The sequence below is a fragment of the Diceros bicornis genome, chromosome 5 (genome assembly GCF_020826845.1).
Source record: "Diceros bicornis minor isolate mBicDic1 chromosome 5, mDicBic1.mat.cur, whole genome shotgun sequence".
Lineage (NCBI taxonomy): Eukaryota > Metazoa > Chordata > Mammalia > Perissodactyla > Rhinocerotidae > Diceros > Diceros bicornis.
Genome location: NC_080744.1, coordinates 8,886,152 through 8,910,262, shown reverse-complemented (window position 1 = coordinate 8,910,262; position 24,111 = coordinate 8,886,152). Strand labels below are relative to the sequence as shown.

The window sequence follows — 24,111 nt, the reverse complement described above, 5'->3', positions numbered from 1 at the left end:
TTGACATTATTTTATTTTTCTTCTTGTGTCCTTTCTCTGTACTGAGTCACAGAACATTCTATCCTCTGATCCAGTCATGTGGAATGTTTAATTGACTTTATCTTGGGTTGAAAGTAGGTTTATAATGTAGGAATCAGGACAGCTTTCTATGGCTCCATACCAAAGATCAGAGTTCCCATTCTGCCTCTCTGGTCTTTATTAACCTCCTGCTTTAACAAAAGCACCTCAGATCGTATCTCACATTTGCCCTTAATTTGCAGGTGGAGATTGTTCTTTCAGAAACAAATGATTTTATAATTCTCCCTGGTTCCTGCTCAGTTTTCTTTCTAACTTCTTTTCTTCAAGTCATAGTCCTCAAGGGAATATTTGTTTGATGAAATTACTTTTCTGAGTTCTATTTCCTTCCTCATTCTTTCAAGTTTTGCTTTTTGTCAAACCAATTTATTTCCTAAATCACATCCTTTTTTACTTTATACTTGCTCTGGACAAAACACAACCTCATGATATCAGTGATCATTTTCATACTCTTTTCTGTGATACTATTTCTTCAGCATATAGATTAGTGTTTTAAGGCGTCCACGTCTATAAATAAAGAAGGATGAAAATGATGAGGATACTAATTAGCAATGCTGGAGAGTGTGGTTGCCCTCCCCTCTCCACACCCACACGCCATTATACCCCAGCTGGTCATCCTAAGCCAAACATGTTCGATCTTTTCTGTCTTGCGTGGTATGTCCAGAAATGGCTCCGGCTGGGCTTGAATGAGTCAATGCACTTGAGGACAAATCTGCTGTGCACATGTGGGGTAGAATATTCTTGTATTTAAGAGAGAGCTACGGAAACTATATTTTTCTCTCTGTTACTAGCTGTGAAACCCAAAACATGTAGCTTTAAATTCACTGGCATCTACATGGTGAGAAGGACCAGCCTTAGAGTAAAACTTAACACTGTGCACTTGAGGAGAGCTGGAAAACTTGGGTCCATGATGACGTTCCTGAGTGCTGAACCCCGTTTTCACCACAGCTTCCTCTTATGCCAGCTAATAATTTTTCTTATTTTTTTAAGTCAGTTTAAGGTGGATTTTCCATTCCTTGTATTCAGATCCATCCTAAGGGTTACACTAGCCTTCATTAAGTGTCCCTTCTGTGTCAAATCCTGAGGTTGACATTTTAATATTTTATACCTCTAATAGACATTGCTTAAAGCAGCTTCTCTCAACCCCGGCAGTATTGATTTGGGGTTCAGATAATTCTTTGGAGGGACTGTCCTGTGCACTGTAGCATGTTTAACAATGTCCCTGGCCTTTACCTGCTAGATGCCAGTAACACCTACCAGTTATAACAACTGAAAATGTCTTCTGATATTGCTAAATATCCTCTGTGAGACAAAATCATATCTGGTTGAGAAAAACTATGTTAAAGGCAGGCATATTTATCTTATTTATACATTAAGAAACTGAGGATGAAAACATTTAAGTGAATGGATCAAAGGCTAAAAAACTAGAACATGAAAGTACCAAGATTTGAACCCAAGTCTTTGTAATCTCCAAACTTTAGTGCTTTAACTTCACTACTCAATGCAAAAAGAAGTACAGTTACTACATGTGTACCGGTTGGAAGGTAATATATTCAAGTACGAGCTGGTGGTGGTTACTATTACTGTTAGTATGGTGGTGTATGGTACCAACATGTTGAAAGAGCAGTGCCCAGCAGGGTGCACAAAGGAACCTCCCCTTTCTCCTAATGTCCCCAAGTGGGCTGTGTTATCCTTCCGTTTGGATGAATCTCATGCAAGTCCCACAACTTCTTTTTTTTTTTTTTTTTTTTTGTGAGTAAGATCAGCACTGAGCTAAGATCCATGCTAATCCTCCTCTTTTTGCTGAGAAAGACCGGCTCTGAGCTAACATCTATTGCCAATCCTCCTCCTTTTTTTCTTTTCCCCAAAGCCCCAGTAGATAGTTGTATGTCATAGTTGCACATCCTTCTAGTTGCTGTATGTGGGACGCGGCCTCAGCATGGCGGGAGAAGTGGTGCGTCGGTGTCCGCCGGGGATCTGAACCTGGGCGGCCAGCAGCAGAGCACGCGCACTCAACTGCTAAGCCACTGGGCCAGCCCCCCACAACTTCTTCAGTTGCTGTTAGGTAATATAAATGTTTTTCAGGCTCTTTTACTTCCAATAAAAATCTAATTTCAGAAATTAAATGGCCATTCCAATATAATTTTCCAATTTCTCATTTTCGTTTAAATTTAATTTTCTTTCCTCTTACAACTCAGTCCTATTTCAGGCTAGAAACTTCAGTGAGGCAGAGTGGGGTTTCCGTTCAGCCTTTTCTCTTTTCCCACTTCTATTTCTCCTCCTGCCCTGCTCACTATTTCCTGGTTTTTAGTCTCAGGCTAGAGTTTGGAAAGAGAAGAGACTTGGAAATGAGGAAGAACTTTTGGTACCAACATTCTCTGGTATCGGTGCTTTCTGGGATTGGTGGATGTTCTGAGCTAACTTTTCTCTTGAGATACTTAAGAAACTAATCTAAGATGCTGGTTTCTCTCATTATTACAGAGATGATGCATTTTCTTTAGGTTGCCATGTATGATTCTTGTTTCAGCCCCCAGAAATTTGTCTGTTATCTATATTTGGGTAAACTAAAATAAACTCAGTCTTGTTCACTACCAAGGATTTCACATCTGATCAGCTGGGAATATGTTTTTTTGACTCATCATTACCGGAAGTGTAACCTTCTCTACTTCCTGTGTCCCTAGCCAGAATACCAGCCATATAGCCTCTTACCTTTGGAATTTTCCAAGCTGCGGTCCAGTATCATTTTCAACTTCCCCTTTGACCTCTAAGAGGCACAGGTCAATCTCTAGGAGCAGTCCCTCTGATGATTCTCACTCGACCAGAGAGAGAGGAGGTCATATTCCTCCTCTCTTGCATGAGGTGTAAGGAAGTAAAATGCCACAACATTCCTACAAATTCCTCCAAAAAGAAAGTCTCTCTGCTCGATTCTTCAGCCACAAACCTCTTCCTTACCCTAGAAGACGATGATAGGTCAAAAGTCACTACATAGTTTTAGATCACTAATATCCCAAGTCCTACATTCATGGTCCAGCTCTTCAGTGTGGAATATGGGGATACTTGTCACTTTTGTGTTGTTCTCAGCTTCTGTGACCTCTCCCAAAACTGAGACAGCAAGTGTCTACTTTCAGCATCTTGTTAGGCAGAGATAAAATGTGGACATGTTGCAGTGCAGGTACTGGAAAGATAGCTGGACTCATATTAAGAGAACTGGCTGTGGTCTTGGCTCTGTCTCATTAACTTAGTGACCTCGGAGAAGTCACTGGGCCTTTTTAAGCCTCAGTTTCCTCATCTGTCAGAAGGAAATACCATATTTATTGGACTTAAACCTGAGAAGTAGTATGTTCACAATAAGATGGTTGTGGGCTATAATTCTAGAATATGTACTTTGTCTTGCAGTTTGAAGTATCGCTAGTGTAAGTGACCATTAAGCTTATTGAAATTAGCCAACCACGTCATTAAATGTCAAGTTATGTGCCTGTCCTTTGATTTGCTTGACATGGATTAGAAAGGGCAGAGAAATATATGTTTTGCTAAAAACAGGCAAAAATGCTAGTTATTGTAACTATTTTAAGCCTATATTTTACAGGTATTTACCAATATTGTACATTTTAAAAAGTCAACATAAAATGCTTAATTTCTGGAACTCAAATAGTTTGTATCCGTTGTTTATCAGGTCACATGTGCATGGGAAGGGTACCCTTGTCAGGTGAAGTAGACATTGAAGTTGATTTCCTCACATCCCTCTCACCTCTTCCTGAGTGCAGAGCCATTGAGGTGATTGGCCAAATCAGTTTAGCCCTGATGAATCACAGCCAGTCAGAGTAATCCCACCTGTCCTATTAGCAGCTGGTTTAGAAACCCTGCTCTAAGGACGTTAGTGATTGACATTCCGCTGTGACTTTATGAGTGGACATGTGCCCTATGTCAAGCCATGAAGACTGGTGGAGGGTACTTTTCATGATGAGAGAGAGGCTTTTGATGCTTCTCCTGCGGCGGGCAGCACTGAGGAAGCAAGTGCCGTCTTACAAGCACAGGAGGAAGCAGCCTTAAGATGAAGCTGACCCCTGGGCCATTAGAAAGAGCCAGGGTCTTCAATGACTTTTCTGAACTGCCGTCCTCTAGACTTCCAGAATTATGAGCTACCAGCGTCTGTCATCTCTAATCATCACATGGAAAGCAACAAGAGCGCCCTCTGCTGAATGTGTTCTTTTTACTGTTACTCTTGTCTGGACTTGGGGCAGTGAAATCATTTAAAAGGGGCTGATGTACTTACTTATTGAAATATACCAGTTTATTTGTTCTATTTACGCCTTTCCATTTCAGTAAAAGTAGTAGATTTTGAGTGAGTACTTTTTATTTTTAAGCTGATAACTTTTTAAATATACGATTTTTAAAAATATGAAAATGCCCAAGACTATAGCACCCTTTCATAGTCATATTGTGTGATATTTTTATATCTATTATGCGTATGTATATTTTAAGAAACTACTGGTGAAATTATCCTATTATTATGAGCTATTACTCCAAGTCACCCACATACAAGCTTTGTTCCTCACTGCTGTTTTTATCCTGGCACCACTTAACTCACTCAGGAATCTTAGAACCCTCACTTTATCTCTAAGGCAACTGCACTCTTTTCTCTCTAATCACATGTTTCTGTTTCTGATGAAGCTAAATATTGTTTAAATCATTTTAGTCTTTTTATCTTTTAATAATTTATTATACATAATATTATATATACAAAACATTGGAGGAGGATATATATAAAATATATTTATATATATATATAATATTGGAAGAGAAGGTAAAAGACAAATAAACCAAACACAGCAACCCAAAAAACAAAAATAATAAACAAACAAAAACCTTTGCTAAAAGTTTTTATTGAAATTCAACATAAAAAATGGCAGATTCTGTTTGAGGACATTATGCTCAGTGAAATAAGCAGTCACAGAAGCACAAATACTGTATGATTCCACTTACAAGAGGCATCTAAAATAGTCAAACTCATAGAAGCAAAGAATAGAATGGTGTTGCCAGGGCCTGGGGGGAGGGTGAAATGGAGTATAAAATTTCAGTTGGGGGAGATGAGTAAGTTCTAGAGACCTGCTGTACAACACTGTGCCTATAGATAACAATACTGCATCGTACCCTTAAAAATCTGTTTAGAGGGAAGATCTCAGGTTAAGTGTTCTTACCACAATATAATAAAAAAAAAAGAAAATCTAATGCCAACTTCTGTTAAAAGAAAAAATAGTGTTTCTTTTAGATATTTTATTCAAATGATTTCAAAACATTGAAAGGCAGATGTAATTTGTCACATTTAGCAAGATCTAAATAGCCTGTTAAGTTTGGAGCATATGTCTTTTGAGACCACCAAATTACAAACTAAAATCCTTTGAAACAGATTAAGACACTTATATTTCATTATCAGTTAGCTAGCACCTTTAGCTAAAATTTATTCTAACATGCTACACTGAAGGCTGAAATAATTTACATTTTGGCTTTAAAAATAAATTCTTAAGCTCACGTCAATTGACTTATACTAATTAAAATTAGAAGGACATATTAAATTACGGTATGTTTTAGGTAGAACAATAGGCGATATAATCAGTTTTTTCTTTTATCTTTGTGTAATGTAGTAAATATGCCTACTCACTTTTTATAGAGCATTATAAAGTTGTTCTTTCTATTGCTGAGAGTAGCTATCATCCAAGTAAACATGGTTAAGAAATTTAAAATTATAAGCGAATTTTCAGGAATGTATTATCGTTAATATAGAATATAACATGTAATAAACTAACCTTAGGCATTTATTGTATATGATGATTATTAATTTTCATCTTTATACATAATCTTGTTTATGCATCACATGGTTACCATATCAGTTTTTAACTCGTCTTCTCCCAGTAGCCACAATAAACGCCTCGTTCGTTTTTCCTACTCTTTGAACTTGTTATTTCACATCTCAGTAATCAGTTACCACCTTTCAAAGGCCCTGTAGATCTTCTAGCAGCAAATTCTCCTATTTTTTCTCCATTTTGTCAGATTATTCTTCTTTTAACAGTCCTGAATTGTTACTTTTATTGATCTTATTGACGTGGAAAACCACAAGGATATTTTCCTTGGGGCTTTGTCCTTTTCCTTTCTGTTTTTTAGTGGATAGTAGTTCTACTAAATAGAACTAAATAATAAAGTTACTGTTTGTTATGATATTTTAATGAGTGCTTATATGTCAGATATAGTGCTATACCTTCTTTCTCTCATTGAAGTTTTGTGACCACTTTAACAAGGTGCCTAGAATTAGGGTTTACATTTTAGGGATGAAAAACTGGAGGCTTAAAGATGTTAGTATTATTCCTTAGTGATATTGCTAACAGGAGGTAGGGTCAGCATAAGAAGCGGGGCTATCCCACTTTGGAACCCAACGTTTTAACTCATGTTTTCTGCTTCCCCTTTGCTTGCGTGGCTTCATCTGTTGTTTGGAGACATTTGACTGCATCTGGATTCATAAGTTTCGTTCCTACATGTCATGTGGCAGTTATGTCTGGCCTGGCGAGATAGCCTGCTTCTTCTAACCCTTCCTGGATATTTTTCACTGCCTGATGCATGGGCACTAGTCAGCTGTCTCACAACTAAAACCCAGAAGTCATCCTTAATTCTTCAGTTGCTGTGCCGTACTTTTGGGAGCAGAACATTTCTTAAATTTATACCTTTCTTACCCTCAACCAGTCCATTTGTCAGGAGTTGGGTAAATATTTGCCAGGATTACTGTAAATTGCCACATCTCTGTAATTATTTCAGAGAGTTTCTGGCCAAATAATATTTCTGTCTCCATTGAACCATATTGCTTTACTTTTAAAATCTTTTAAGATCTTCCAGGAAGTGTACATCTACTTCGTAGGACATCTGCTTCCCTGTATGCTGCAGATACAGGGACTTAACTCCTGATTTTATATGTTTTGCTTTCTCTTATGTTAGGCTAAAAAACATGTTGGAAACGTTATTATTCTAAGTGTTAACCTCTTATCTCCTAAATAGAAAATTATGATGTAATTGGTTGAGATTTCTCATAAGTTATTTATTTGGTAGTGCTTTTATCTAGTTATTTAAAAAATGCTTACTCTTAGAAACCCAAGCCTGTAGTAGCAAGTATGATTGATGATCATAATACATTAACTAGATAAAATGGGGCCACATTACTTAAATAGCTTGGCTTGCTGTTGGCTATAGGACTGTCCCTGTTTGGAGCTCAAAAGTAGGATACATAGTCAGTCTTTGCTTCCCTCAGTCGTTGTTTTCATTAACTGTGCCCCTAATTGTGCCATTTTATAAATCTGATTATTCAAAGGACTCCATGGAACTTTCACCACTGCTTGTCTTTCCTATAAGGTACCTTCATTTTTTTTCTTCTCAATTCCTGTCAATTGAACTCTTCTTTCCTAAGTCACAGTTTGGTGGAACTCAATCTTTGTTAAATAAGAAATACACTACGTGAAATGTAACTCTTGCTAATGTGCATTAGAGCAAGTAACACACATGCATCCTTTCAGGAACATTCTAGTAATAATAACTAGAAGTAATATTTATAATGCATGAATTTCCATAGGGGCATTGTGATGTTGAAATTACAGCCTGATGAGCCCCTGTAGTTGTATATGAACAATAGTCTCTCTGCTTAGACTTTTTCCACAACCTAAGTAAAGGTTAATTTGTTTTTCCTGCTCTTTTGAGTTTTTTTTTTTTAAAGATTTTATTTATTTATTTTTTCCCCCCAAAGCCCCAGCAGATTGGTGTATGTCATAGTTGCACATCCCTCCAGTCGCTGCATGTGGGACACGGCCTCAGCGTGGCCGGATAAGCGGTGCATCAGTGCGCACTCAAGATCCCAACCGGGGCCGCCAGCAGCGGAGCGCGCGCACTCAACCGCTAAGCCACGGGCCGGCCCCTTTTGAGTTTGTCAGATTATTCTATTATTAACCTCCCTCCTCTATATGAGGTTCAAAAATATAAAGTATATTTATGCATTGTAGTTGAACTGTTAAACTGTATAAATATGCACATACAGTAATATGGGTGATATTTTAGTAGACGGTTGATAGATTTTTGGTAAAAAGACTAAATCAACATAATGTTTGACAGAGCAATATATGCATATAACATTAACATGAATAAATAAAAGGTTGTAATTGTATGTATAGATTAACATTTTTATATAAAGTTATTTGGCATTCAGTCTTTTTACTAGTTCTTTTCTGTATCTTACTCTTAACTTGAATATTGTTCCAGGACGGAGTCATAGTATCTTGATATTTTATGACTCCCATGCAATATGTGGTTACTGAGGGCTTATCCACAAGTAAGACACTTCAATGGAAAATGGAACCTCCTCAATGTCTTTATCCATTCATCCATCGATAGACACATAGGTTGTTTCAATATCTTGGTTATTGTGAATAATGCTGCAACAAACATGGGGTGCGTATATCTTTTTGAGTTAGTGTTTTCGTTTTCTCCTGGGATAAATACCCAGAAGCGGAACTGCTGGATCATCTGGTAGTTCTATTTTTAATTTTGTGAGCACCCTCCATATTGTGTTCCATAGTGGGTGCACCAATTTACATTCCCACCAACAGTGTACAAGGGTTCCCTTTTCTCCACATCCTCGCCAAAACTTCTCTCTTGTCTTTTTAATAATAGCCATTCTAATAAGTGTGAGATGATATCTCATTGTGGTTTTGATTTGCATTTCCCTGATGATGAGTGATGTTGAACATCTTTTCATGTACCGGTTGGCCATTTGTGTAACTTCTTTGGAAAATGTCTCTTCAGATCTTCTCCTCATTTTTTAATCAGATTGTTTATTTTTTTGCTATAAAGTTGTATACGTTCTTTATATTTTCTGGGTATTAACCACTTATCAGATATATGATTTGGAAATATTTGCTCCCATTCAGTATTATTTTTCAAGATCTTTCTTAAGAAACACTCAGACCTTTTTCAGAATGTTTTAGAACCAGCTCCTTGTAACATTTAAGGTTTATTGAGAATATGACAAGTCTTTTGGAAGAAACATCTAAATTCATTTTGGTCTTTTCTGCAATTTTGTCCACAATCTGTTTCCCAAGAAAACTATTTTTTGTTTCCCCTCATTTTCTTCTTTAGGAATTACTTTTAGATCTAATCACAAAATTACATTAGAACATCCCAAAGGAGCTTTTATTTTTTCATTTCAGGCAAAGTGTCTGCTTTGTTTTCACGACACTGCAGTGACATAGGCCCATTTTTATTTTCAGGTCAGTCCTCATTTAATGGGAAGATTCTGGAGGTGATGTTGGCAATATCACCGCTCTGTGTATGGCTTTTACAAAATCTAAAAGGCTGTACCTCACTTAGGGCAGTCTGCCATTAGTCACATTTATTGGCTAAACTTACAGGGTCAGCAATCGCTAAAAGGAGACGCAGACAAAATTAGTTGGTGTTGCTTCTTTTTGAAGAAAACACAAATAAAATGGCTGTAATGACCTCTTTGAGAGTTCAGACTAATGACTTAAAAAAATCTATAATCCAGTGGAAAATAAAAAGACTGAATAGAATCACTCAGCAAAAAAGTCTGTGTCTGAGCCTCATATAGATAGATCATCTTAATAAACTCAAAGATTCCCAAAGAAGGAAGAACACACTTCTGTTTATTTCTTTCGAAAAGTGACCTCAAAAAAGGTTCAAGTATAAAAATAAAACAAGTTGAAACCCGTTCCCTATCTTTTAATAAGACAAGAGTGAAAGACATTGCATGATCCTTATAAATGTTTCTGTCCTTTAATTAACTCTCAGTTTTCCTTTGCAACTGAGAATTATAATCTTTTTCTACACTTCTCACTTTCTCTCTTAACTCTTCATTATTAAGGAAATCCATCAAGTCTACTGTGTAGGATTGGGAAAGTTTCCAAATTTTATAGCTGTCTTCTATCTTGAAGCCAAAACATTTTATGAGGCTCTTGGTTCTAATGTTCTTAACTCACTTGAATGTCTGAGCCTTTTAGATGAGAGACATTTTTATCACTTTGACAAAAACGGTAACTTTAATTTTAACGACTCCATCAAAAATTGATCAAGCATGTTGTTTTTTGTGGGCCATTTAAAAATGAACTTACTCACCAACAATTCTAAAAACCGATCTAGAAACTCCCCTTTAGCTCAATACATGAATTAACTATTTATTCACATATAGCATCTTTTAAAGATGAATGTGAATTGCAGTTCCAAATCCAGAGTGAGGGTTCCTAACAGTAAGCTCAGTTATTGCAATTAATCATTCAATCAAACTGTCAAAAACTGTGTCCCCTTGGGGCCAGCCCAGTGGTGTAGTGGTTGAGTTCGTTTGCTCCGCTTCGGCTACCTGGGGTTTGCGCATTCAGATCCCGGGCATGGACCTGTGCACCGCTGATCAAGCGATGCTGTGGCAGTGTCCCACATGAAAAAGTAGAGGAAGATGGGCGTGGATGTTAGCCCAGGGCCAATCTTCCTCTGCAAAGAGAGGAGGATTGGCAACAGATGTTAGCTCAGGGCTAATCTTCCTCACCAAAATAACCCCAAAAAACTGTGTGCCATATCCTCATTTTTTTTTTTTACAGTAATAGTTTTCTACTAGGTATAGGAAAGAATATTAATTTGAGTGAAAATACTTTTGTAATTTCATTAATTTATTAACATTTGTTGAACGCTTGTTTGTTCATCTCTTGATATCTTAAATAATTCTGTGGAAGTGGTGATTTTTTAAAGTTGAAGTTTTGTGGGGTTTTTTTTGCACCCCAGTTTTAAATTGAATAGTTCTAAGTTAATGAGTTTTCTATGTATAATATTCATTTTTTAAACATTTAGCAATGCTTTTAGAATACAGTAGCCCCCCTTCTCCATGAGGGATATGGTCCAAGACCCCCAGTGGATGCCCGAGACCACAGATAGTCCTAAACCTGTCTATGCTATGCTTTTTCCTATACATGCACACCTATGATAAAGTTAAATTTATAAACTAGGCACAACAAGAGATTAACAACAATAACTAATAATAAAATAGAACAATTATAACAATATATTGATAACTGAGGTGGCTACTAAGTGACTGATGGGTGAGTGGTGTGCAGAGCATGGATACTCTGGACATAGGCATGATTTATGTGCTGGGAAGGATGGAGTGGGACCGTGTGAGATTCATCATGCTACTCAGAATGGTGTGCTGAACACTTATGAATTGTTTATTTCTAGGATTTTCCATTTAATATTTTTGGGTTGTAGTTGACAGTGGTAGCTGAAACTGTAGAAAGCTAAATTGCAGATATGGGGGGCTACCCTATTAAATATTTTAAAACATCTATGTTTATCTGGGAATGAATTTAAGAAGGAAATATTTTATTGTCAAATAAGTGAAGAATAATTCACTTAATGAGACAATTTTCTGAAAGAATTAGTATTAACAATTTTAATTGCTGAAATCAAAGTAGATAAAAATTGTGCCTTAAAACATGAGAAAGAAATTTATAATCCTTTTTGCCCAAAATTCCATCTCTGGTATTTGAACGTTACAATTTCTTTTTTTAGAAATAAATCTGAAAATATGTATTCCAGGGGCTGGCCTGGTGGCGTAGTGGTTAAGTTCGCACGCTCTGCTTTGGTGGCCTGGGGCTTGCAGGTTCAGATCCTGGGCGAGGACCCACACACCACTTATCAAGCCATGCTGTGGCAGGCGTCCCACATAAAAAGTAGAGGAAGATGGGCACAGATGTTAGCCCAGGGCCAATCTTCCTCAGCAAAAAGAGGAGGATTGGCAACAGATGTTAGCTCAGGGCTAATTTTCATTACGGAAAAAAAAAAAAGTATTCCAAATTATCAATGCTATTCATTATCATATTATGTATACAAAATAAAACTGTATAAAGCAATAGCCTGTTTTTAAATGGCTGTCTTCCAATGTTTACCTTTTATTGCACAAATGTTATGAAATGCTAATTAAACTCTATATTTTAAAAATAAATAAAAATCCTCATTGCCTCCCAACACTGCAGAAAATTTTGAACATAATAACTGTGTCTCTATTCTCTTCAAGTCCTTGGTCAATTGCAAACTTACTTTTAGCAAAGTTTACTAGATTTACAGACATTTTAGTGACTTGTAAGCATGGAGTACTTTGCTGAATTCTGAGAATAGAATGGTAGATACGTAATGCATGACCCTTGCAAGAAGATGAGTAGACAGACAAAAAACATACAGTGTCATAAATATTAAATTTATATTACAGGGAGCCTAAAATATGATGGGCTAACCAGAGTTAGGAGCCAGGAAATGGTTAGGAAAGGAAATGCAGTTTGAGTGTGGACTTGATGTGTAGTAGTTATAAATAGATAGTATTTTGTGATTTTTTTAAAGCTAACATTCTAATTTTTTTATATTAACACATACTTTATAATTTTCACTTTTAATGACTACATACTGTTTTAGTCAACTCTGTTTCACATAGCCATTTTTCTATTTTTGAACATTAGCTTTTTTCCTATCCCTCAATTATAAATATATGTGTAATGCATATATTTTAGTGTATATATTTCATTAAAATAAACCCCTCAAAATGGTATTGTTTGGCAAAAGGGATGAGAATGTTTTATAATAATCAGAGAATTTGACGTTGCCTTTTACTTCTCAGATTGTTGGTCATTTCTTATTTATATCCTTGTATGTTAATTGAATAAAAGGTCCTTGTCGAGTTGATACACGGGTGGTACCCAATTGAGTGCCCTGCACAAAATGGGCATTTGGTATCTAGATGTTCAGTTTCAAAACTGAGAAGAAATTTTGTTTTTATATAGTCCAAGTGCCTTACTTGATATTCAAAATATTTGAGAATGCAAGAAGTTAACTAACATGCCCAAGAACAACAACAAAAAATGTGAGAGAATTGAGTCTAGGACCAATGTCTGAGCACACACAGACTCCAGGTCTGTGTCATTCTATTTTCTTTCTGCTGATGATTGAAATTATTCAAACCTTTTTTATTTTTATTTTTTTACGTTTTTAAGTCATATAAATACAGAGGCCTTTTTTTTCTATAAGTTTGCATCCAGGATCTGAAGTGCTCACCCACTTTTTAAATTTTTTCAAACTTACCAGATTTGATATTTTTTGAAGGTTACCCCCCTCTTTGACTGCCAGCTATATTCCAGGATTTTGTGCTAACTCTTCACTTACATGATCTCATTTAATTCTCATGTAAAATATATGAGATGAGATAATTGGTGCTTAGGTAAAATGACTTTCCCATAATCATAAAGCTAGTACATGATAGAGTCAAGATTTCAAATGCTGTTCTTCCTAGCACAATGCTTACAACGGACTTGGCATCAGACAATCTGTACTAAGTCCCATCTTTGCTCCTGCTGCCATCCTACTCTAAAAACCTCATCCATGTCCCTGACTATGGAAATCATCTCCTAACTGATTTCTCTTCTTCCATGTTAGCCATCATTAGCCAGAATAATTTTTTAAAAATGTAAATTTGATCATGTAATCCATTCTCAACGTTTTTCCCTCTCTGTCTCAGTTGTTTGAGCTAAATTCGGAAGATAAGGAGTTAGGTAGGCAGAGACGAGGGATAATGATATTCTATATTGAAGAAGCAGCCTATGTAGAGGCCTCACATATCTAAAAGGTGAGTTGGTTTGCAGATTTGCACGTATGATTCGAGATTCTAAAGTTGTCTTTGAAACTATATGGTTTAGTATGCATGGAGTTTAGGGCCTGAAGAATGGGGGAAGCCAGATGCTTATGGGCCTTGTATGCCATACTAGAATTTTATATGTGACACATCATTTGATGTGCATTTTATGGAGATAATCATTATGGTGGTGGCAAAATGAAAATATGGAGGATATGTTGTCTTATGATAAGACGGGAGCACGAATTCCATTTATGTAGCTATTGTAGTAATGCAGATGAGAGATAGTGAACTATTGAATTACAATAAAATAGTGAGGCATGAGTGCAAATAGAATGAGGATATTAAGAACATTGAATCCAGAGAACTTCATAGAATAGATGAGAAAATTTTCATCCCAGTTGAAATCTACTATTAGATTATTGTAATGATTAAGAAGTAGCAGGTTGGAAAACCAGCACATAAAACAGTCTCAAAAATGGTAATGTCACCCCAACATCAAGGAGACTATGTGCACGTTTTGAAACTATGTCTCTATCTTTCATTTCCATATTATAATATATTTTCCGTTCCACTTATCCATTTTTGATATGTTGGGATAAGTTTAAACATATATTGCCCTTAGCTCCAAAATAAATTAGAAAAAGTATGCATAAATGATTTACCAATTTGACTCCTATGAATTAAATTTCCATTTTATTTCTTATTGCTCACATCCTTTATAGTGCTATCAATTTTCTTCTTTCTTGACGTGACTTGGTTGAAATTTCTTGTGCCTGAGTAACTTTGTATATAAATCTGGGAAACAGAGTTGAGTGGAAAGAGACTTATAAGAAGTTAGAGAATTTCTAGTATGTTCTTTTATCTACCACCAAAGTGGCATGGCCTTGTGCAAGTGACTTCTGTCTGGGCCTCGGAAGTGAGATCAAGTAATAGTGCTACCTGCCTTGTAAGACTATTTTGAAGGCCACACTAAGTAATGTGTCTTAAAAAGCTTTGAAAATGGTAAAGTACACAAATAAAATATTAAAAGTGGCTTTTATTTTATTCTGAGCTCAGTTACACCTATGCCGAACCATTTGGTTAATGCCTGTAATCACTAAAGAAGAAAATCAAATTGTGCTCTTGCTCAAAGATTTCAAGTTCACAGAGCTAATAGCACTTACAGTAAAATGCAAATGCACACATCTTTAGAGTTATAAAGGAAGTTACAGTTCCCTTGGTCAAACATGAAAATCACAAACCAGAACGTATTGAAAAAATAATTAAAACTGTACCCCCTCACACACATACACATATGTGTTGGAGCAGGAACATATTGCTTATAGATCTGTCCTAAGAAATGAGGTAAGTTTTCTCATTTACATTTAGTCTTAAATATTTATCACATTATAAATTCAGTGATGATACATACATCTATGTATTTATTTCATCACTTTGAAAGAGGCCTCTCCAGGCAGAGCCATACTCTGAGGGTGCAGGAAAGTCAGTTTTCCTTTGAAGACGGGCCAGACTAAACCTGGCTGCCTTGTTAGAGGCAGTCCCATAAGACATTAATATTAGAAGGTATCCTCCTGGCCATCTCCTCCAACCTTAAGTCTCACACAGGAATGTCATCTATGATATCTGTGTAGAATGAGCCTATCAGCAACCAGTGAACTCACTGTCTCCAAGGCAGCCTGTCGTAATGTGGGACTATTCAAATAGCATGTTCTTAATGTAAAAGTAAAATCCCCATGCCACTCTTGTCCTTCGTTTCAAATCGTGTTCTCTGGCGTTAACACTCCCTTCTCCCACCCTTTAAAAGGATATTTGAAGATCTCGCCCCTGTATCTTATCTCTTTCCCAAGATAAAATTTCCAGTTTTATTTTTCAACCATTTTTCGTTTACAATGGTTGGGATTAGCCATACTTTCCTTGGGTGTCTGTCTCCAGATACATTTTACCAGAATTCAGAGTGAGACACACTGTATTCCAGATGTGGTTCGATACGGACCGATAATTCACTGCAACTATTAAACTTGCTGTGCTGGGTATTCCTTTTCAGTTAATGAATGCTGAGATTGCAGCCCCGAGACTGTTGACCCTTAGGATCATGGAGACGATTAGTACCTGAAGTGTATTTGATATAGACTGCTTTTAAAGACGTATCCCTCAGCCTTCACTTTTAAGAATTTAGTTTCTGAATCTTAGCATCTTTACCTTTGGCTCTTTTATATTTCATTTTGATAGTCTTGGCCCATCCATTAAACCCGTGGAGACATTTTTAAATCCCAGTTTTGTGTCAGTCACAGATTCAGATTTAATAAGCACCGTTTCTGATGTCCTTTTGCAAGTCAGTGTTAAATACTGAACAAGAGAAGACCAAGGACGACAGGGTTACTGTCTAATGAAATAATGTATTTGAAAGTGCTTTGCAAACACTATTTTATATTCATCTTTGGTTCTACGTCCTTCCTTCTGCCTTTTATACATGCCACTTTATAATCTGACCTTATGGAGAATTCTTCCTCTACAGTCTTCATGATTTCTTTAACTTTCTTTCCAATAACCTCTTTGTCATCGAAATCGTTTCTAATTGCATCATATGGATTTTACTTTTAGAATGTTTTTCTCTTTTTGAGTCATGTTTTCTCTTAGAAGCTTTCTCCTCAAGAGAAAGGTAACTTCTCTGAGTTTTTTTAGTATATGGTTTTCCTTTATTTGCAGTTAAAAATTTTTAATTTGTGTTTCTTGAGTTTTGGTTGTTTGTAGATGAGTGTGGTTGATGCTGTGGGGTATGCAATTATCCATATGGTGTGTCTGGACCTCAAAGAGCTTTCAGAACAATAGGAGAGCTAAGGCAAACGATGTACCATTAACGGTACATTGTAATGCGATAACTCACACTCCATTTTCTTCATTCTTCCCTCCAGTTCAAATGTGGCTTTAAGTCCCCCCCGCCTCAAAGAAGTATCTTTGTGCTTCTAGGTATTTTCCACACGCCTGGTGCCTATTGGCACTTTTGCAGTGGTTTCAACTCCCAATCTCCATGTGGTTCTTGGTTTGCTTGAGATTGCTCTAGAACCTTCTGTTAACCCACTGTGAATCTAATTTACAATTGCTCAACAGTCGCCCAGGATTTACAGCTTCATGTTCAACTCACTGACTTTAGTCCCGTGTTATTATAGTGACTGTTATAAAGCGTTCTCTCTCTCTCCCCTTCTCTGGGTGTATTTATATATATTCTGCTATATATTTTTATATAATGTTCTAATACACACTCATGTAACTATATATTCTAGGAATTTATTTTACATGTATTTGCTCATGTGTGTGCATAGATACATGTATATGGACATTGATCATATCATTTTTATAATAACGAAATCCTGGAACTTGCTAATTTTCCATTGGGACACATTATGAGCCGATTATGTTGTGTGTATGTGATAGACATTCACTGACAGAATGGATGGGTTAGTGATAGAAGACAGAAATGGAATGATCTCCATGACGTATTAAACGAAAGGAAAAGGGCAAGACAGGGTATAGTATTCTTACATGTGTATAAAATCTACACACATGTATATGGTTTCTTTATGAAATTCTTTTTTATTTCTCCTGCAAGAGGTGAGGTTGTGGAGGAAAGGAAAGAAAGAGGAATGAAGGAAGGAAGGAAGGAAGTAGGGAAGGAAAGATGGAAAGAAGCAGGAGAGAGAGAGATTGAAAGAGAGGGAGAGGGAGAAGGAGAAAGAGAGATGGTGAGAAAGAGAAGAGGAGACATAGAGGGAGGGAGGAAGGAAAGGAGGGAGGAAGGGAGAGAGGGAAGGTGAGAGCTGGCAGGTATAAAAGGTTTAAATAAACTGATGCGTCATGGAACAAAATTATCAGAGATCAGATGGAGATAAAACACCCTGATACAAGTGTCCGAAGAAGGCACTGAAGACAGAGGGAAGTTGGGAGGGGGAGGGTAGAGGGAGTAAGGAGAAGGGAGAGGGGTCGGGGGAGGGAAACGGAAGAAGAAAGAAGTGAGAAAGGAAAGAAGGAAACACTGTATGTAGATACGTATAGTTAAAATAAACATTGTGTCGATAAGAACTTGCTGATATTCTATTTTAGTTGAAAAAGATCATTACCAAGGTGACACACTGACATGCAGATTAGTGTGACCATAATTTCTGTCTGCCGACTTTTGCCAAACCACTAAGGGTAATGAGAATGTTGCTCTGTTCAAAGGAACAGAGCAGGACTGACATTTATGTTGTCAGAGCTGACCATGAGCTAGGACAGCAAGAAGTAAAAGGACTATTCTGTCACTTCACCAAGGGATGAGGAGGTGCCACTCAAAATTGTCTTTTGGAAGAAAAAAATGTTTTCGGAACTTTGGAATTCAAAGAAATTTCAAGGAAACTTTTAGCAGACTGACTTTATCTTGTCAAGGATTTATATAATGAAGTATTTTTTGTTACTCTTTTGGATTCTTTTGATCCTGTCATTTAAGAAAACTACTTTATTAGCTTTATAATCTTCAGTTGAGCTTCATTTTACATTTCTTTTATTTATTTTTGTATAAGAATTTTGCAACCACAATCCAGTGAATAGAAGTTTTGTGATTCAAGTCAAATTGTCATAATGCGTTTTGTGTCTTCACAAAATGTTATTAATTTAGTATGTTTTTATGATGAAAAATTCATTATTTAAATTTTCGTTATGAAATTTAGTGAAGGAGTTAGTTCCTTAAAAAAAAAAGCAAAACCAACACCACCTCCACCAACCTTCTGCCCCTCCCCAAAAAAACCTTCACTTTGGGTTGTGTCTTATTGAAATACAGCATCACTTAAAGTTATTTTCTGGAGTTGTTAATAAATTACAAATGCAGTAATAAAATTTTTAGGTCACCAAGATTTATGTTTTATTTAACTGCTGAACTCTTGCTATTAGAGGAAAGGAATGATTAGTTGTTTTCATTTACAATGTGACATTTACATTAAGCAATAAACGTTCTAGTGATGCATTAATTTATTTATCATTTGATCCTGGATGTGTATAATAATTTGTAAACATTTTCTTACAGCTGAGTATATGAAACTGTACTTTTATCCAATAACATAAATGCATTTCCATATTCAATCAGTGCCTCTAATTTAATTTTTAAATTAGGTTTAGCAGTACTGGTGATGAGGCAACATGTGTTAGTAATAGTATTTATGTGAATTCCTCTGAATATTTATGCATTTAAAAAACTCATTAATGTGAAATAATTTTCAATTGTATTCAATTCAATTAGATCCAAATTTTTTTCAAGTTATTTGTCTTAACAAAATAGCATTTCTTTAATTATACCCTTATTTTTGGAGTAGTCCACTAAAGATCGTGGCTATATTATGCCAAACAGTATATTATTATATGACTGTCAAGTAAGTAATTGAATGAATTGCATTGAAACCATATAATTCACTTATTCATATATTTCAAAAACATCTGGATTTTTGCATCATGTATATCAAACATCTGGACTACTAGATGTTTAATTTTTAACCATTTTCAACACGAGGTAAATATAATTAAAGACTAATGAATACTTCCCTCATGTTATTTATTTTGTACTATTAGAGAAAAAATGGAGAAAGATAGTTAATGATACCATTTGATGGATTCATAATTGTTCAAACTCTGTGGATCTTTAAACTGAAGGGAATACTTAAGAATCTGTTATTATCTTCAAATATTTTAAGGATTTCCTTAGTGTTCAATGGGTTAAAACTTAGGGCAGCCTTAGGAAGAAATTCCTGATAGAAATAAAATTATTGTATACCTACAATGAATGAAGCACCATGATTGGCACTTTCAGATATAATATGCCTTGAAATAAGTACAACTTTTTGTAATATTGTTTTTTTGGTGTGTTTTTTTTTTCCTGTGAGGAAGATTAGCCCTGAGCTAACGTCCAATCCTCGTCTTTTTTGCTGAGGAAGACTGGCCCTGGGCTAACATCCGTCCCCATCTTCCTCTACTTTATATGGGACGCCTCTACAGCATGGTTTGACAAGCGGTGTGTCGGTCCGCACCTGGGATCTGAACCTGCAAACCCCAGGCCGCGGAAGCGGAGCCTGAGAATTTAACTGCTAACCCACCGGGCTGGACCCCTGTGGGTTTTTTGTTTGTTTGTTTGTTTGTTTTTATTGCAGTAACATTGGTTTATAACATTGTATAAATTTCAGGTATACATCATTATACTTCTATTTCTGCATAGATTACATGTTCACCACCCAAAGACTAATTACAATCCATCACCACACACGTGTGTAATATTGTTTTTGCATTTTAAAAGAGAAAACTGAGTAATATGGTCATAGCTGTGATTCCAACCCAGGTTCATAAGACTTTAAAGTCCTGATTTTACTAATAGTGAGATCAAATCAAAGTATAAGTTTGGACAATTGATATACACTTGGCAAAGACATTGTAGAGGGGAAGAAACTTAACTTCCTGAGTTTTGCCCATGTTTCCTGAATTCTTTCAGAGTTCAGTATTGGCATCCAAGATAATTGTTAGATGGAGAACCACATTTATTGGGAATACAGGTACATAAACAATAACAATTGCCAAGTTTTCTAAGGAAGAAGGCCAATGTAGTGACAACTTGGAACTAAGGAACTAATCAGAAATTTTTATAAAATGTTTTATTTAAATATCAAGAAGAAAAGGAAATCTTTATAAGATCACACTGGAAAATTGCAGTATTAGAAAACCAATCTAAAAATCTCTTATTTTTGACATTGCACTGGCCAAAATATATGGACAAAAAAAAAAAAAAAATAGCACCTTATTTGGGTTTCTTTACTATAAAATCCTATAATGGTTTTATGAAATCCACTTACATTATAAGATGTAAAAGCATTGATTTGGAGGGAGGTAGCCCTAGGTGAGAACCCCAGCTTTGCCAGGTACTAGCTATATGGCTTTGCCCAACGTTAGTTGACTTACCTCTATCCCTACCTTTTACAGTAGTATACAGGAATATGTATTTACCTCCTCTGATTCTTGAGAGAATTGATTTAGATAATACACGTTTTTTGGTAGCTGGCATATGGTAAGTGCTTAATAAAGCATATTATAACAAAATGGAAAGTGTTATCATTAATAAATGATGTAACCATACATAGAAAGAACTTTGGGGAGTTGGAATTTAGATATGATTGTAGTGCTTACTATGCTCTTCATGTTAAAATGAAGACATGGCAATACTGTTGATCATCAATGTTTGTTTTGTTAGAATAATAATTAGAGGTATTTATTTTCTTCTATCATAGTGCAATAATATAAAACATAATTGTAAATTCAAATCTACTCTTGTTTTCTATACTACCTTGTTACTACAGAGAAGGGAACGTAAGGAGAGTTTCAAAACCAATGAGGCTTCTTGACCTAAACATTTTACATCTAGGAATTTATTTGACATGTATTTGCTCATGTGTGTGCATAGATACATGTCTATGGACATTGAGCATCTCATTTTTATAATAACGAAATCCTGGAAACTTGCTAATTTTCCATCGGGACACATTATGAGCTGATTATGTTGTGTGTGTGTGATAGACATTCACTGACAGAATGGATGGGTTAGTGACAGAAGACAGAAATGGAATGATCTCCATGACGTATTAAATGAAAGGAAAAGGGCAAGGCAGGGTATAGTGTTCTTATATGTGTATAAAAATCTACACACACATATGCATGAAATATTTTTGAGAAGACGAGAAAAAATATTTCTGAAATGAAATATTTCTGAAATGTGAAATTGGTTCTTTTTGAGGGGATATATCTTGCTTTGGAGGGTGATTTACTTTTGGATTTCTTATATTTGTATCATGCATATATAAATGTAAACATTAAAGTGTTCTTGGAAGGAAATAAATGCAAAGGAAAACAGTAGCTATCTCAGGGTGGTTGGCATACAATTATATTTGTTTGTGTGGGGGGATATGTCTGAGTTATTCTATAATAAACATCTTTCTTTAATAATAAATAGAAATTTAAACAATAGCATTGGTTGACAGAGTCATAACAATAATTTGAAATAAATAAACTATAACTTATTTTTATTCAACTTGACCATTAATCTGTGCATTGGCTTTTTAGCATTTCTGAGTAAATCAGTATTAATTTAGGAAATAGCTTAACTTACTTTTTCAATCAAGTCCTAATTGTTGGGTATTTCAGGACAATATAATTGTCTTTTAAATTTTGGCTTTATAAGATCATTCACACATCTTGACGAATGGAGACAGCGGAAACAGTAAACTAAACCTGAGTCGTCGGTGTATCATCTTATCTCTGCTTTTTATTGTTATCCTTTGCATTATTCCTCATATTTCCTTCTGCAGATAAAATAAATCATAGTCAAAGTAAAATTACATGCTTTTATTCATTTCAAGAACACTTTTTAAAAAATTCAGCCTATTTCTGCATTAAAAATGAATATCAAATGTTACTATTATATAGATCGTAGGGAAAGAACGTTAAATAGTCTTACAGAGCTGGATCGATTGCTATTTAGATTGACATTGAACCTCAGAAACAGGTAGAAATCAGCAGTCTCTGGTATGAAGTTAAAGTACAAATGGCACATCTGTGTATTTCTTCCTTAGACATATGTGTTGAAATAAATAGATTTTCTCTGTTGAAGAAAATACAGGCAACATGAAATAGGACTGTTGGCTCCATGAGGGCAGGACTTTTGAGCTTCATTTACTTCTGCGTCCCCAGCATCATATACCTGGTACATAGTAGGTGATGGTAAACATTTGTTGACTTATGCAGTTTTTTTTTTTTAACATTAGCCTGCAGATGAATTAATTGAAATATTAAAAATAATTGAACTGTGTATCTTTTGACTGTTTAAACCGTCTTCACTTGTGAGATAAGGAACCTTCCCAAAGTGAAAAACAGAATGCTGACATATCTTTTGGAACCAGAGCATATTGCACATTCCACTGGAAAGCCTTATTATGCAAATCTATTTAAATTCTATTTAGTGGTATTCCTGATCTGGTTTGCGATTGATCACACAGTTAACAGCAACTGTATTTTTCAAAGACACTTCATAAGCATATTTTGATACGCTTTTTTTGTGCTTGTCTCCTTTGAAGAGTCCCCGTAACCATTCTGCCAGGTGTCGGGAAGATACGTAGTAGCAGAGCCCCCTTCCTTCTGACACCATTCTCAGAACCAGCTTTGGAGATGCTTTCACCCTGTCCGTCTTCTGCAGCAGCCGGGCCGAGTGCTGACTCCTTCACAGCCGTGAGGAACTCTTCAGGCTCCAGAAGTAAGTCGATTGCATTCAGTTTGATCATTGCCAGTGAGTTTAAAGACACTTAGGGGAGCCTAACTAGGAATCTTGCAAATTAATACACAATTTAAAGCCAGCATTATTCATCACTGATGATTTCATTTCTTTTCTGAATCGTATCTTTCTGGAGATACAAAGCCTACCACTTTTTATGTTGATAACCTGTATCTTTATGGAATTTTCTGATTTTTTTCAAAATTGTTTCACATGTATTATCATAATTTCTATTTGCAACCTTGAGGCATAGACAGGGTAGAGATTAAAACAACGTTTGCACTTGAGTAAACAGATCCAGAATGACCAAGTATTTTATCAAAGTTACTTGGCTAATGAGTTAACGAAGATGGAATAAAATCCCTGGTCTTTTGATTCTTAAAAATCAAGTACTCTTTCCCTGACTGTGTTTGCCAGTGCTATATGGAGGGTGAGGGGCTGGTGCTAGAAATAGCACTTTTCCTGACTGGTTGGTTTATTGAATGACATGTTCTCTGGGTCTTTGAAGGAGAGTGTATGGCAGCCTATACATGTACATACTGAAAAAACTAGAGAAAAGGAAGAACATAGATAGGAAAATGAATTGAAATCAGGGGACGTGAAGAGTCTACAAAATGGGATAACATAATGTACTGTATCCAACCCAAAACAGAATTCCCAGCTCCATGTTTATCTCTGGGCTTTCTAGTTACTGGATCAATCAGGTAAACACTCCAATTATATGATTACTTATGTTCCTAGGATTTGAAAAGTAAAGACAGTTTCTCTGGAAAGGTTCAGACTTCCCTCAGAATAGTTATGATTCTATTGTTTTGCCATTTTTCTGTGTACTTGATTTAAATTTGACATATTTCTTTCTTCTTCTCCCAGATACTTGATATAGGCACCTCTTGCTGCTCTTAAGGATATATTTGTGTCAATGTGAACACACAGAAAATGATTATAGATAGGTTTTATAAAGAGCAAAAGTTTAATGGAGCCTAGATTGTCTCTCAGTAATTAG

The 24,111-nt window shown here is 35.8% G+C and overlaps 1 protein-coding gene across 1 annotated transcript in view; it reads left to right on the top strand.

The window, feature by feature from the left end:
- Positions 1–24,111, top strand: part of LRFN5 (leucine rich repeat and fibronectin type III domain containing 5) — a 259,968-nt gene that overhangs the window by 94,821 nt on the left and 141,036 nt on the right. Inside the window, exon 2 of the mRNA XM_058540672.1 lies at positions 22,915–23,090. The gene's annotated coding sequence lies outside the window, so the exon portion shown is untranslated. The remainder of the gene's footprint in view (positions 1–22,914; positions 23,091–24,111) is intronic.